Source organism: Mandrillus leucophaeus, unplaced genomic scaffold, assembly GCF_000951045.1.
Source record: "Mandrillus leucophaeus isolate KB7577 unplaced genomic scaffold, Mleu.le_1.0 Scaffold121, whole genome shotgun sequence".
Classification (NCBI taxonomy): Eukaryota; Metazoa; Chordata; class Mammalia; order Primates; family Cercopithecidae; genus Mandrillus; species Mandrillus leucophaeus.
The window spans coordinates 6,919,842-6,934,165 of NW_012100432.1; the positions used below are offsets into that span (position 1 = coordinate 6,919,842).

General features: G+C 57.6%; 1 protein-coding gene across 1 annotated transcript in view; it reads left to right on the forward strand.

Moving 5' to 3' along the window:
- The window catches only part of EEFSEC (eukaryotic elongation factor, selenocysteine-tRNA-specific), a 173,534-nt gene that overhangs the window by 153,774 nt on the left and 5,436 nt on the right, over positions 1 to 14,324 (forward strand). The window lies entirely within an intron of this gene.

Sequence of the window (14,324 nt, forward strand, 5' to 3'; positions counted from 1 at the left end):
TCTGTTGGTTCTTCAGGGCCTCTCCAGTTCATCTGACACCCACTCTTGATTTCTGGGTTAGGAACTTGAGGAACTGCCTGGACTGTCCCTGTGCCTCATGCGGTGCTGGGACCCAGGAGCCACAAGAGGTAGTCAACTGGGGCTGCCACCTGAAGGACAGTCTGTGGGGCAGGACTTCCAGGCAAGGGAGCCAGCATGCCCTGGGCTGAGGCAGCCTGCGGTATCCCTATGGCCGGAGCCATGGGGATGGAGGCTGGAGAGAGGCAGGCAGGCAGAGGCACTGCGGCAAGGCATCTTAACCCAGCTAAGGAGAGAGTGCTGATGCCTGGAGCAGCAAGGGTGCTGACACTCACCCGAGGACCTCACAGCCCTGCAGAGGAGGAAGACAAGTCAGGCCGCCCGCCACTCTGGTAGGCATTTTGGTTGGGGATGGGCGGGCATAACAGAACACAGGAGGTCATCTGATTCCACGTTCCCCCCACACAGCGTGGTCCTGCCTGGCACCGTCTCAGCCATCTCAGACACAGATTTTCTGTTCAGCCTTGGTTGCCAGATGAGGACTCCACCCAGAGGGCCCACACAGCCTCCTAAGTCACTCAGTGATTGGTGGTAAAGCCAGGCCTAGAGCCCAGGTTTCTGGCCATCCCCCTGGAAGAGGCCCACCTTGGGCACTTGGGAACAGCCCCCGACCATCCTTGAGCCCACACTGCTAGGTGGGGCTGGCGGCCTGGCTGCAGGAAGCCTGATTTATAAACAAGTCCAGTTACAGGAAGATCGGGAGGGTTTTTGGTTTTCACTGGACACGATTGTTTCACGGACCCACCCCAACAGGGAGCATGGCATGCTCAACCCTGGGAAAGGAAGACCTTGGCTTAACCCCGAGAGCCTCGTCTGCCAGCAGAGTGACAACGGTGTGGACTGAGGCTGCTCCCACGGAACGGGCAGGGCAGGCCCCAGATGTGAACTAACTAGCTTGAGAAAGCACCTAGCCGGTCAAGCCTAGCCCACATGGATCCAGTCCCACCTTCTTTCCATGTTGGTAGCAGAAAGTGGGAGTCTGGTTGCAGGGGTGGCTGTGTTGGTGGCACCCGTAAGATGCTATGGATTTGGATTTGGGTCCTGGAGGCAGGGAGGCCCGTGTCATGGGTATGCTACCGCCACACAACCTATTTTAAAATAGAAGGCACTGGCCCTAAATTTTTCTCATATCATCACATGTATCTGCGTCTTGTGAAAGTGCTTTGACTCATGAACGGTCCCATAGTTGGGACTGTTCCTCCTGGATATAATTTACGTTGTTGTGACAATTCAAAGTCATGATTAACACAAAAGTGGGACTTGGAGTCACTCGGTGGAGTGATCTGTGCAGTCACTTCTCCCCGTTCATCCTTTCACCTGTCTGCTCAGCTAACGTGTACTCTCTAGAGGAGGTGGCGTTTGCCGGGGAGAGCTTGCTATGAGATGGGCATGGGCCCAGGAACAAGCACAGCCAGGCTCAGGAGGGGTGCGTGTGGGGAAGGGACCTTTTTGCCTCTTTGCCACTGTATTTTGGGAGGTAGAGGGGGTTAGAGCTTTGACCACCATAGAAGGGGGTGAAACAGATGTGAATCAGCTTTGCCAAATGAAAAAACCTAACCCAGAATGTTGGTTACTTTGAGCTTCTGTGTCTGAAAGAGCGAGGCCCTTGCTTGCTGTTCTCTACAGACGGTCATGCTGGAGTGGGTCCTGCAGGCCTGAGCTGGAAGCTATGCAGGACACAGTGGCCACAATCTAGCTCTTCTCCCTGCTTCGTGCTGTGGTCTGCGCCCAGGGCCTGAGGCAGCCAGAGGGCCCCTGCTCTCAGGAGCCAGACCCAGCCCCTCTGCAGATCTAGCAGGGGCCCCCACTTTCTATACCACTCAGGCACCCACATAAACACACCTGCATAACCCATGATCACCCCAGCTCCATCTCCTGCTCTCCCCACATGCTGGCCCCAGCGCTGGCCCTTGGGGCCTTTACTCGGTGCCCTCGGGCTGGGTGTTATTCCCTCCCGGTGTCCTCATCCCTCACAAGTCCCTGTTCAGATGTCATCCCACCCTGGGCCCTTTGCTGATCACTGTCTAAAGGAGCAAAACACCCTCTTGACACTCCCCTCTCCCAAGCAGCTGGCACCACCTGTCGTACGACACATGGATGTGTTGGCATCGCCTGTCTCCCGCCAGAACACCCACACTGGGCCTGCGTGTTTCCCTCACCTCTGCAGCCCTGCCTCCAGCGCATGCCTGCACAGAGTAGGCGCTTGCTAGCATTCTTGATTAAATGAATGCACAGACTCCCTGGCCTGGGCCAGCCACGGCATTCTCCAAACCACAGTTCCTTGCCCTCTAAAGCAGTGACTGGTGCTGTGCTCGTTACTTCCAAAAGGCAAGAAATGAAATGGTCTCCCGCCCCGAGCTATGGAGAGTTCTTCAGGACACCAGCCTCCCATCTGTTTCCCCACAGACAGAAGAACCCCACACCTCCTGGGTTGGGGTGGCCTCCCAGATAACCCCCAAAGGTGTTTCCAACTTTGAGGTACTAGGCCCTGGCTGGTGACCAAGTGGGGAAGCCCATCTGGGGAAGGCAGGGAGGACATGGCCACAACTGTCATAGTAGTGCCCTCCAGGCCTGCTCAGGGTGTGGGGGAGCCCAGGCATGGCAGGAGTGAGTGATAGAGCAAGCGCTTTGAAGCCAACCAGTGCTCCCAGTTCTCTGCCCCTCACCGATGGGCTCTTCTCTCTCGGCACATTTGTAAAGTTTGGTTCCTGACACCCGTTCCTATCAGGTGCTCTCTCATTCCTTTGCAATTTATCTACACGTGTGTGTTGGTCTTACACCCCCTGGACTGTGGACTCCACCAGCACAGCGGCCCCACCTGGCCCACTCAGGCGGTTCTTAGATCCTGGGACAGCACCTGGTGCCCAACAGGTGCTCGGAAGGCAATAATGGGCGGATAGACAAGCAACAAATGCAGGAGGGAGGTTCTGCTTGTGCCGTGCCAGAGGGAGGTGCCCGGCACCATGGACACCCTGTGGAGGCCATGGGAAGGAGTCGGCAAGCGCTTCCAGAAGGGCGAGTGCCTGAGTGTGCCCCAGCCATGGCTTCCCTGGGTCCTGTCTTTGTGCGTGGTGATCCTTTGCTCCTCCTCACCCAGTTTGCAAGGGTGAGGTGGCCAGCTGAGGACAGAGCTGTGTGCTCTGGGGTAGGGATCTGCAGCTCCTAACAGCCTTCTGGCAGCCCTCATGCCCAGTGTCAGCCTCTTGGCTCTGAGCCAGGGCATGTGGGACCCAGAGTGGGAGTTAGGAAGAAGAGACCCGCACCAGTCCCCAGTGAGGGCAGCAGACACTGCAGATGCAGGTTCTGGAGCCGGCCGCCTAGGTTCAAAGCCCAGCCCCCCATGCCCTGGCTGTGGGAATTGACGCAAGTCATTCATGCCATGTCATTTGGTTGCTTCTCACCAGGGAGGAGGGTTCCACATGTGGGCCCTGCCCACCAGGCACGCAGTCTTGCACAGATGGGGCCTGCCCAGGGAGGCAGGGTCATTGTCCCCTCGTCATAGGCAAGGGGACCCAGGGTGCCTCAGCTCACCCATGACAGAACCTGCCATCCACCTGTATTCTGGACAGGGTCTGCCTCCATGGGCTGAGGCATGTGGCATCTCGCTCAGGGCCTAGCTGCCATGGGCACTCAGTGCCATTACTGCTGCCCTGACCCAGAGCATCCCTGGCCCCATGCAGAGCCAGGCAGGTGACAGAAGGCTGCCCCTCACGCCAAGCTCCCTTCCCAGCATCCTGCCCAGGCCACTGTGCACATCAGCTCCCACCTCACCTCTGAGCCCACCTGTGCCCACCTGAGAGAGTGTGTGAGGGAAGACAGAGGCCGGGCCTAGCACACACAGGCTGCTCGGGTGCTGCCTTAGGTTCGCTGTCTGCCAGCTCCATGTACCCTTGGGCTGGTGTGGGGCACCATGAGCCGGGAAGGGCATGGTGGGTCCAGCCCCCTCCCCAGATCTCCTCCGGTGCTTGCTGTCTCCTGTGGCCCTGGTTTCCCTTTGCCTTTCAGGGTCTTCAGAGGACAGTGACTTCCTCTGAGCCTAGCCCTGCTGTCAGAGGCCCACATGTGGCAGCCGGGTGTCCGTGGGAAGGAGCAAGAGGCGGCAGCTTTTCCCAGCGCCCAGGCACCTGGCCTTTAAGGCTTCCACATACTTTATTTAAAAAACAAAGAAGAGGCTTTCTTTCCAGGGCCCTCCCTGTCTCAGGCCCCCTCTTAGGGCTTCCCCGCTCCCCATCATAACGGCAGGACCCATTTCACAGACAAGGAGACTGAAGTTCAGTGCACCACCCGCCAGGCACCTGCAGAGCCAAGCACCTTCCCAGGGTACTGGCCTGGCTGCTGCAGGGCCAGACCTGGGAAAGAGGCCTGACAGCTGTCCTTTTGGTACACACGCTGGTATGTCTCAGATGGGAGTCCTGGCGTTCACACAGCTGCAGAAACACAAACACCAGCTCTGTTTCACTGGTGTTGGCCCTGTCCCCAAGACCCATTCTCACCAGCCCTTGGAGCCCAGGCTTCTGAGGGTAGAGGGACACCTGGCTGGAGGTGCTCCAAGCTGAGGCCTATGCACTCCAAGACCTGCGGGAACCATGTCCCAGGTGTAAAACAGCCCCCACCCAGCCACAATGCAGGATCTGAGCCCATGGCCACTAAGAGATGTAACCTGCCCAGGGCAGAGGCACAGACTGTGTTTTGGAAGAAAGGACACACAGTGCCACTAGACAAGGCCCTTCAGCCCCTCAGCAGCAATGCCAGACAGTACTGGGCCAGGGGGCTACTGCAGAGAGCCCGAGGCCATGGCCAGGGAGCCAAGAGGCAGTTGCGGTGGGAGGTACTGAGAGCTGTGAGGTAGGTACAGGGCCAGGGACCAGGATGTGGCCACTTGTGGGCACCTGCTTTGTACCTGGCCCTGTGCTGGGCGTTAGGGACCCATTTGGTCACATAGGCCTGAGAGCTGAGGTGGACACATGGCCAGCAGGTGACATGTGTGCAGCAGGAGTGCAGCCAGCATCAGAAAGCATGTGGGCATTTCAGTGGGCAGCAGTGAGGGGGAGGTCAGCGCATGGGCATACCTGCCTCCCCTGGGCCTTGCAGCCACAGGCTACCTCTGGGATCTGCCTCCGAGGGCCAGTGTGTGGGCACATGGCCATCAGCACAGACACAGGGTGCCAGGCCCCAGCCCCTGTACCCATGCTCACCCTGGGCCTCAGCCCCTGCAGGTCAGGGAGGGATAGACTGTTGGAGTCTGCAGCTTTCAAATCAGGAGGGTGGATGGGGACCAGAGATGCCGCGCCACCCCTGCCCTTCCCCTGTTAGTGAGGGGACAGCCAGGGCCGCCACCTGCCCACGGCCTCTCGTTCTGCTCTGGGAACAGGGCTGATATAGTAATCAGGGTGCTACATATGGGCTCTGGAAAATGACTGCTCCCTGGGCCTTTGTTCGCCTTCATTATTCTAGATGGATTTTTTTTCCCCCACCAAGTCATAAAAATGACATTTTTAATATGTGGATTTTTTTTAAAGAAAGGCAATATGAAGAAGACTTTTATTGTCAATAAGCTCTACCTTTTAAACCAGTTATCTTAGTTTCTGCTCTAGGTATTTTAATTGAAGATTAACTGCTGTTAAAGAGTATACACATTTAGGGAGTGAGTGTTTGGAGTATTAAAATTCAGCTCCCTTGGTGGGGATGGAGCTCCGTGGGAGGCCACCAGGAACCGTGCTCCTGCAATGGCCAGCCTTGGGGGGTTGTCTGAGGAGGAGGGCCGCCTGCAGGAGGGGCCCATCCTTGCATCTGGCCACACAGCCTTTTCTTTCATTGGAAGGGGCAGGCTGGCGTGAGTCCTAGCCCCACAGGGGAGCAGAGGACAGCCTGAGAGCATATGGCTGTGTGGTCAGAAGGGTATCCTGGCCCAGCCTCTGCACCCTTGGTTGAAGCAGGCCCTTCCCCTTGGCCAGCCATTGGGTTTTGGGCACAAAGGAAGGAGAGAAGGAAAGGCCCACTAACCGAGCACACTGTGCGCCAGGGCTTCTGCATGCAGCGTTGGTCTCCACGGCCCTGAGCAGGGGGAGTGTCCTCCCTGTGCTGCCGGCAGTGTGGGGCCTTATGTCCCTAGAGCATCTATGTCCCCAGGCAGGCCTTGTTCCCCTCATTAGACACGTCCTCAGCATCCTCACAGCATCAGGAGCTCAGGCGCCTGTTATCCCTGCGTCACAAGCAGACAGGAGGTTTCAGCATGTGTGTGAGGCCTCCAGGCCAGAAGGAGGAACGGGAGCCATGGGAGTGGGTCAGCTCCTAGGGCCTCAGCCAGGGCCTCAGCAGGGCAGCTATCAGTGGCCCACTCCTGCCTGACCCACTGCTCCATTGAGGCTGTGCTGCCTCACTCAGACCTGCCCAGGGAAATGTCACCTTTTCCACCACAGTCTTCCTGACCCCAGCTTCCTTCCTCCTCCTCCTCTGAATGCCCGGGTGCGACTGTCTGTCTGCGGCTCCCTCCCTTTCTTCCCAGGGCTTTTCACTGCTGTCACAGGTGGTTTGCATCCAAGTCTCCCTCTGCCTCAAGATGCCTGTGAGAGAACAAAAAGAGGAGAAAACTAGCTCTGCATTTGACCAGAGGCCCCTGTTCTTCATCAGGCCCAGCTTCCTCCCAGCAGAGTGGGACTCCTGCTGGGCCTCCCTCACAGGGGATGGTGGTCGTGCAATGAGGTGGTGTCTGTCCAGCACACGGCCCAGCACACCCAGGCCAGGCAGCAGCCAGGAACAGGGCCCAGTGGAGGGCTCAGCCTCAGGTGTAGCTTAGTTAGCCCCAAGTTGACGGAGACACAATGATATGGTACCCTCAGCCACAGCCATGATCAGAATGGCAGTGGCCTCTCTTTACCAAGTGCTTCCTGGAGAGAGCCAGGCCATGTGTCTTGTTCCCACCATCCCTCACCCCAACTGAGGAAGAAACCAAAGCTCAGAGCAGGCCAGTCAAGCTGCTGTGTCACCAAACCTGGTGTCCAAACCCCAGCCATAAGCATAGAGCTCAGGCTCCAGCAGCACCAGTGTCATCCCTGCCTGCCCTTCAGGTGTCGAGGTCTGCCTTCAGGAAGGGCCCTAGGCATGGTCACTGTCCTCTGCAGTGACCTGAGATAGCCTGGACAGCCACCATTCCAACCAAACAAAACCTGCTGAAGGAATGGCCCTGCCCTCTAGGGGGCCCCTCATTCTAGAGGCACATGTGTATCTATATGTGGGTTGTGTGTGTGTACGTCATGGACCAGGCCTGGCTTACCAACAGTACAGGCAGAGGGTGGCAGCTGGCAGTGCTAGTGGAGAAGAGAGACAGCCCCTTCCTCTAGCTCCAGCTAGAGAGGAACCTGGGCTTCTCCAACTACTGACGAGGGCATGTGATCACTTCTCTGCCACTGACTGTGTGACCTTGGGCACATCAACTTGTGTCCCTGGGCCTCCATTTCTACCTCTGAATGATGGAGCGGATAATGTACCCTCCTCACATGAGTTGAGGCACAGAAAGCACTTTTCTGATCCTTCCTACCCCAAGCCCTGTGCCAGGCACTGGGACATGCTGTCAAATGGGATCCAGTCTCTGCCCTCCCAAAGCCCCCATCCGTGCAGGAGTTGGGCACACAACTGCTGAGGGTTGGGACTGGTTCCTGAGGGTGGATGGCCTACTGGGCATGGGGCTGTGGTGGGTTTGAGCTCAGGCCCACCATGTTCTTGCTGTGTTACCTTGGGCAAGTTGCTGAGTGCTCTGTGCCTCAGTTTCCTGGTGTGTGTGAATAGCATGATTGTGAACTGAGGTTTGCTGTTGTCTGTGGAGCATGTGGAGTGGTGCCTAGCCTGTAAAGGTGCAGTGAACATGAGCTGTGGTTGCTACTGGGGTTCTTTCTGTGATGAGAACTGGCTGGTGCCCATTTTGGGGCATTTTGGGCGAGACCTCCCTCACACAAGATGGTCTTCTCTGTCAGGCCCCCTCTCAGCCATCTGGGCTGCTTTCAGTGCCAGTCTCCACAGTGGTAAGGCCCCACAGCCCCCAGTCCTGGTGGCCAGTGGTCCCCTGACTGGTACCCACAACACAGAGGCACCCTGGGCCTCCGCCCTGGAAGTGTCTGGAGATAAGGCCCCACCTGGCCCAGCCCCACTGTCCTGGGCCTGGGAGATGCCGGGTGGGAAGAAACATCAGTCTGGTTGGGGGAGTCCAGGTGATCCCACACCCTTGTCTCTTGCCATCCTCCCTCCTTCCACAGGAGATGGCTGCAGCCCCCTGCCGCCTCCCACCCATGGCACTGCCATCCAGGCTGCTGTATTCCCTGCAGCCAGACTCCCAGGCCTGTGGCATGGTGGACAGCTTTGTGAACCTGGGGCCTGGATGGGAATCGCTGCTTCCTGGCTTACCGGCTGTGTGACCCCAGGCAGCCATTGAGCCTGCCTGTAAAGTGACTTATAGGATGTCCTGAGGCTGGAATAAAATGATGTCTGTGCAGCCCCTGGCTGGGTGGGAGGCATTTGGCTGCTAGAAAGGCAGTCACTGTGAGGGTGGCAATGGTAGCAGCAGAGGGTCCTTTGGCCAAGCCACATCCCAGCTGCTGACCTGCAGAGCCCAGCTTGCCCAGGGCTGCAGTCCAGTGTCCTTCCCATCCAGACACTTGTCAAACCTCAGCCCCACCCAGGGCCAGCCAAAAGGGTCCCCAGAAGCACAGCTGCCCAGACTCACCTTCTGGAAACTCTGCCACTGAAGCAGCTCAGCTCTGGCCCAGCTGGCCCCAACTCATCAAGTGCATGTCTTATTCTCTCTGGACGGAGGAGTTGGGCATCCACCCAACTGCCCTGGCCCATGGGTGGGGGACATGAGCCCCAGGGGAAGGGGCCAGGCCCAGGCCTCCCCACTGATTCCTCTTCCCAGTTCTGGGCGGGCAGACAGGAAAGTCTGTGCGGTCCAGTTCTCCCACCTCTGCCACCGGCCCAGCTGGCAGGTGGTCGGCAGACCTGCTCACCCCCCAGCCTCTGTGCACTGACAGGACCCTGTGGAGGCTGCCAGGCTGGAGGAGGGTGATGAGCAGCCCTGGAGGTGGGTGGGGGAGCTCTGACCCCACTGGCAGTTGAGGTGGAGTACACACGGGCTGAGGTCACCAATACTGCCCTTTCCTGGCATTGCTGGGCTGCTGCAGGCCCTGACTATCTCTGGAGGCGTTGGATCTGTACTCAGGGTAGAGTGTGGGGGGCCTTGGCCCTAGGGGAAGGCTGGGCAGGCATCAGAGAAGGCCAAGCCAAGATGCTACAGAGCCTTGTGCCGAGGGAGCCAAAGGAGCCAAGGGAGACAGAAGCAGGCAAGGTAGACAAGTGTCATGGGTTCCCCAGGCTGAGGGAGCACCAGTCTTGAGGCTGGAGCAGTGCTGAGATGGGAGAGGAGTGTGTGGTAAGGACGTGCAGGGCTGTAGGGGCAGCTTCTGAGTGACTCCTTAGAGGAATCGAGGCCCTGCCTGAGTGGTTGTGAGGGGCTGAAGAGGTCTTCAGTGAACAGCTGAACTGAGAGGAATGTTGGGTTTTTGTCCTAGAAGAATCTCTGGCAACAGCATTAAGGACAGGCCGGTGGGAGAGGGTCCTGGCTGCTCATGTGCAGGAGCCCCATGCCCGTGCCCTGGGGCAGGGACCTGCTCCTGCTGGGCCTGCAGGGACACCTAGAGCAGGAGCCTCCAAGGAGCCTGTGGCAAACCACCCTCTGAGCTGTCCCAAGAGGCTGGGCAGGCGCCCCACTCGCAGCTGTGTGAGCCCCAGCCTGAGCTTCTGGCCTGCACAGCAAGGAGGGTAACCCTTGGGGCAGGGCTGGCTGCTCTATGAACACACCTCACGGAGGCCTCATGGCCACTCTGCAGGGTGGGGGATCCCGTTCTAGAAGGGTAGACTGGGACTCCACTGATGAGGGACGGGGGCCATCCCTGCAGCAGCCCCTCCAGGAGGCAGCTGGTCCAGCCGGTCTCAGAGGGACTGAGAATTTAGGACAACAAACTTTTCTCTGCAGAGGCTGCCCCTCCCTGTGTAATTGAGATTCAGGGCCAAGTCATTTTCTGCCTATTTCAGAATGGATTTGTTTTTTGCCTTAAAAAAAAAAAGCTTCCTTCCGCATAATACGCCGGTGTTCCCTCCCCACACACCCCAATCTCCCCAGCTTTGACTGCATTATAATTTCAATTTACATGGTGTGGGAAAGATTTCTGCAAAGGGCCCTTTTTTGTTTTTGAAGAATTCATCATTGCTGCTAAGAAGCTTAATATAAATTAAAGGAGGAATTAGGCAACATTAAGACATCAAAATGGGGGTGCGGGGCGCTGGTTGCCTCCGCTTCCGCCCAATCAAAGGGGCGCATGAGCCCGTCGAGTGTGAGCTTGAGAGCCTCAGAAAGAGCGAGGCTCCAGCGAAGGGCCCGCTCTGCCGCCCGCCTCCCCCTAATTCCTTTTGTTGCAGGGACAGCGGAGTACAGGTCTGATAAAAACTTAATCACCTTATCTTTTTAAAGCAAATTGCATCTTTGTTTACATACGGGATCCATAGCAGGGAGGGAAGGAGAGAAAACCAAGGAGCCGGCCCACCCCAGCCAGCAACGTTAAAGGCTTTAGCTCCCTGGGAAAACAGAAGAGCCCAGCCTGACAAAGAGGTGGCTGGAGAATTCCAGAGTCACTGTCACTGCTCACAGAGGAGACTGATGTCAGGGCTGTCCCCCCTCAGGTTGTGCTCACACTGGCTCTCTCTGCCCACCTGGCTCTCCCCAGCCCTGCCAGGCCTGTCCTTCTGGGCCTGTCTGTCCCCAGCCAGGTCTGTGTTAGAGCTAAGCCCTCATCCCCTCTGCCTGTCCTCCGGGCCCAGGCTACCCTGCCCTGCCAGCAGGCAGAGGGGTGTGCATTCAGACTCAGGTGCACCACAACTGCCAGGAAGCCAGGGAAAGTCATTGCACCTTCATGAGCCTGGCTGGCCGCCGATATGTGGGGGTGTTGATGTCAACCATAGCTCCATGCGTTTCAGACATGACCGCCAGGTCCCGTGTTAGGGCCACTTGTGCCCTTGCCAGGTTCCCCCTTCTTTCTGTCTCCCCACCCCTGGCCTTGGGGGCAGCTCCTTCTTGGCCAGGGCTGCCTCCAGCTCTGCCCTGACTTAGAGGTCTCATCGGAGCACTGTGCCACCCACACACCTCCATGACCACCTGTGGCCTGTGCAGGGCAGCTTCCTACCTTGGGGTGGAGGGAACTTGACATTGGAGCCCACCAGCACCCTCTTGAGGGACAGGGCTCTCTGTACCAGCTGCCCCGTGGCTCCTGCTGAGGGGGGTGGCCTTGCTAGGCAGCCCCTCCTATTCCTAGGATCCAGTATCTAGTCCAGACCCGAGCCTGGCTGAATCCAAGGCCCTCTGTGGCTGTCCAGCCTGGCCATCCCATATATCAGCCCCACCTGCCATTTAGGCTCCCAGCTGTCAGTTATCACCAGGATGCTGACCCCAAAGAAAGCCCCTGCCCCTGACTCTGGCTCTCTTCCAACTCTCTCCAAAGCTGCTTGTTTATAGCAGTGGGTAGTGCTGAAGTGACTGGAGCGGCCCCAACCCCACAGGGCCACATAGGGGGCCAGTGACCCCAAGCTGCTTGCAAGGGTTCCGTTCCCACTGGGGCATGCAAGCCACCCACCAGCGTGGAGACCCCTCTTCCAGTCTGGCCCCCAACATGAAAGCGACGCCAGCAATTGGAGGCAATTTGCCGGCCTTTGATGGCCATGTCAGGGCGGCACCGTGGCCAGGGCTTGGGAAACAGTTGTGCTTCCCGCATTCTTCCCTGATTACCCCAGCCCGAGCCAGGACCCAGCAGCCTGCAGCCCATTGTGCCTTTGTGTGGAGCGGACGCTTGGTGAGAAAGGGCCAGCCTGGCCCTGGGAGAGTGTCCCCACGGGAAGCCATGAGGAGCAGTGTTGCCCCCAGGGTCATGGCCGCCTGCCCCCACTGCATCCTGGGGTTTGGGTTCGTCAGGGGGTGGAGCAGGGCCCTAGGCTCCGAGAATCCTGAGGTTTGGGAAAAAGGAGGCCCTATTGAATTACAGACATACATGTAGCACACACACACCCCAGCCCGCCCTGCCAGGTAGAGAGCCACCCTCCAGCACATGGGAGAGGGGGCCAGGCCAGCCTGGCAGCTGAGCCTGGATTTCTTTCTCCCTTGGGTCACTTGAGTGCAGACAGGTGTTTTCTGGTCCTGCAGGCAGGGGTCCTGCCCTGCTGGGACATTTTTCTTCCTTCCACTGTCCTGCACCCCTGCTGTGAGTGCTTGTGAGGATGAATCCATACTCATTCCCTTTGTTTTCATCAAACCTTCCTGAGCCCCGTGTGCTAGGCCCTGCACGCAATCCTGGAGAGGTGCCCCCCTCCCAGGCCATTGTGGGAGGCAGGCACATAAGGCAATGACAGCCACAGTGGTGCTGGGCCGGGCCCCCAGGAGGATCTCACTCAGCCGGGCAGCTGAGGGGTGCTTTCCGAAGGGGCAGCAGCAGACTGTGAGCATGGCAGGCAGAGGGAACCGCAAGTTCCAAGGCCCTGCTTGGCTTCTCATAGCTGAAGCGTGGTACATGATGGGGTCAGAGAGGGAGGAGGGGTGAGGCTGAGAGAGAGGCCAGAAAGAGAATGACGCTTCTGTTGGTGGAGCCAGGTCTAGATGTCTGACCTGGGCCCTAGAGCAATCCTTGGGACAGCCAGGTGGGATGAGGAAGGAGGCAGCGAGGCAGAGCTGGAGGACGGTGGACTCCTGCGCCCACACCTCCCAGTCATTGCTCTTGATGCAAGCAGCAGAGCAGCAGCGTGGGGACCTTGAACTTCCAGCAGCCATGGAGGAGTCATGAGCATCACCACCCCTACCATACCTCTTGTCCCTATCCTTCTTGGGCAGAGCCCAGAGCGTGGCAGAGATGACACCATGGGCCTAGAGATATCAGCGAGCTTCCTGGCCCTCTCTCCCCTCCCTGGCCCCTGTGTGCCATGGATTGAGCAGGTTCCAGCCAGATTGCACTGGTAGACACCATGCCTTTTCTGGGCTCCCAGCTGGATGCCGGACGCCACAGTGAGGGGGGGCCTGTGATAGACGTCCCCCTATGAGGAACCCAGGGTCACAGTAGAAGCCTTGGGAAATACATAAAAGAAGAAAGAAGGAACAGTGCTTGCAACCCACTCCCGACCCCTGACAGCCAAATGGGCAGTCTTCCGGTCTCTTTTCCCTTCATCCCAGGACTGCAGCAGAACTCTTCCAAAAATTTTGATTGCTGCATTTTTTTTGAATCAACATTATAACAGAAGTCTTTCTTTGTGTAACTTTAAACTCTTCTCAGGTATCACTTTTAGTCCCACAGAACATTTTGCTGCAGCTAATAGATGCTGGATGGGTCTGGACTGGCCTCCCTTGGTCTTAGAGGCCCTTTGTAGTTCTCAAAAACGTGCCGCTCCCTTAGTGGGTAAGCACACAGGCTTGGGAATCAGATAGCCTAGTGTTCCTGCTCTGCCTGTAAATAGCCGTGTGACCTTGGGCAAGCTACTAACTCTTCTGTGCCTGTTTCCTCAACACGGTGTTACAAGGATTAAGTACCTCCATGCTGTGGTGACATCTTTGTGTCGACATCTTCTGCCGTATCTCAAACCACTTATTTGGATTGAATTCCTAGAAGTGTCTTTCTTAATTCACACTGTGACCATCTGGGGACCTTGTCCCTCCCAGGTTGTCACCAGCCAGTGCTTAAACAGCTGCCCTTCAGGTTCTTGGAAAACCAGAGCAGTTTGCCCCTCAGCCCCAGCAAGGTCTCCTCCAACACTTATTCGGAGAGTGTTCTCTGAGTATCCGCCACTCACCAGCAATCACTGCCGGTGTTAGGGTTACAACAGTGAATAGACAAAACTCCCTGTCAGGGTGGAGCTTGTCACTTCAGCAGAGGCAGACAACAAACACCAAAACAAGGACATTATAGAGGATGTTAGAAGGTGATAAAAGCTATAGGAAAAATAGTGGGGTGAAAGGGGATCAGGGCAGCATGAGGGGATTGTGGTTTTAAACAAGGTGGTCACAAAGGCCTCACCAAGAGGTGACAGTTGTACAGTGACTCGAAGAAAGTGAACTTGCAGCTGCCGGAGCTCCCAAGTCTCCAGGCGGAGGGATTGGCAAAGACAGGGGCCCTGAGGCAGAGACGGGCCAGGTGTGCCTCCCAGGTGAGTCTCCAGGCGGAGGGATTGGC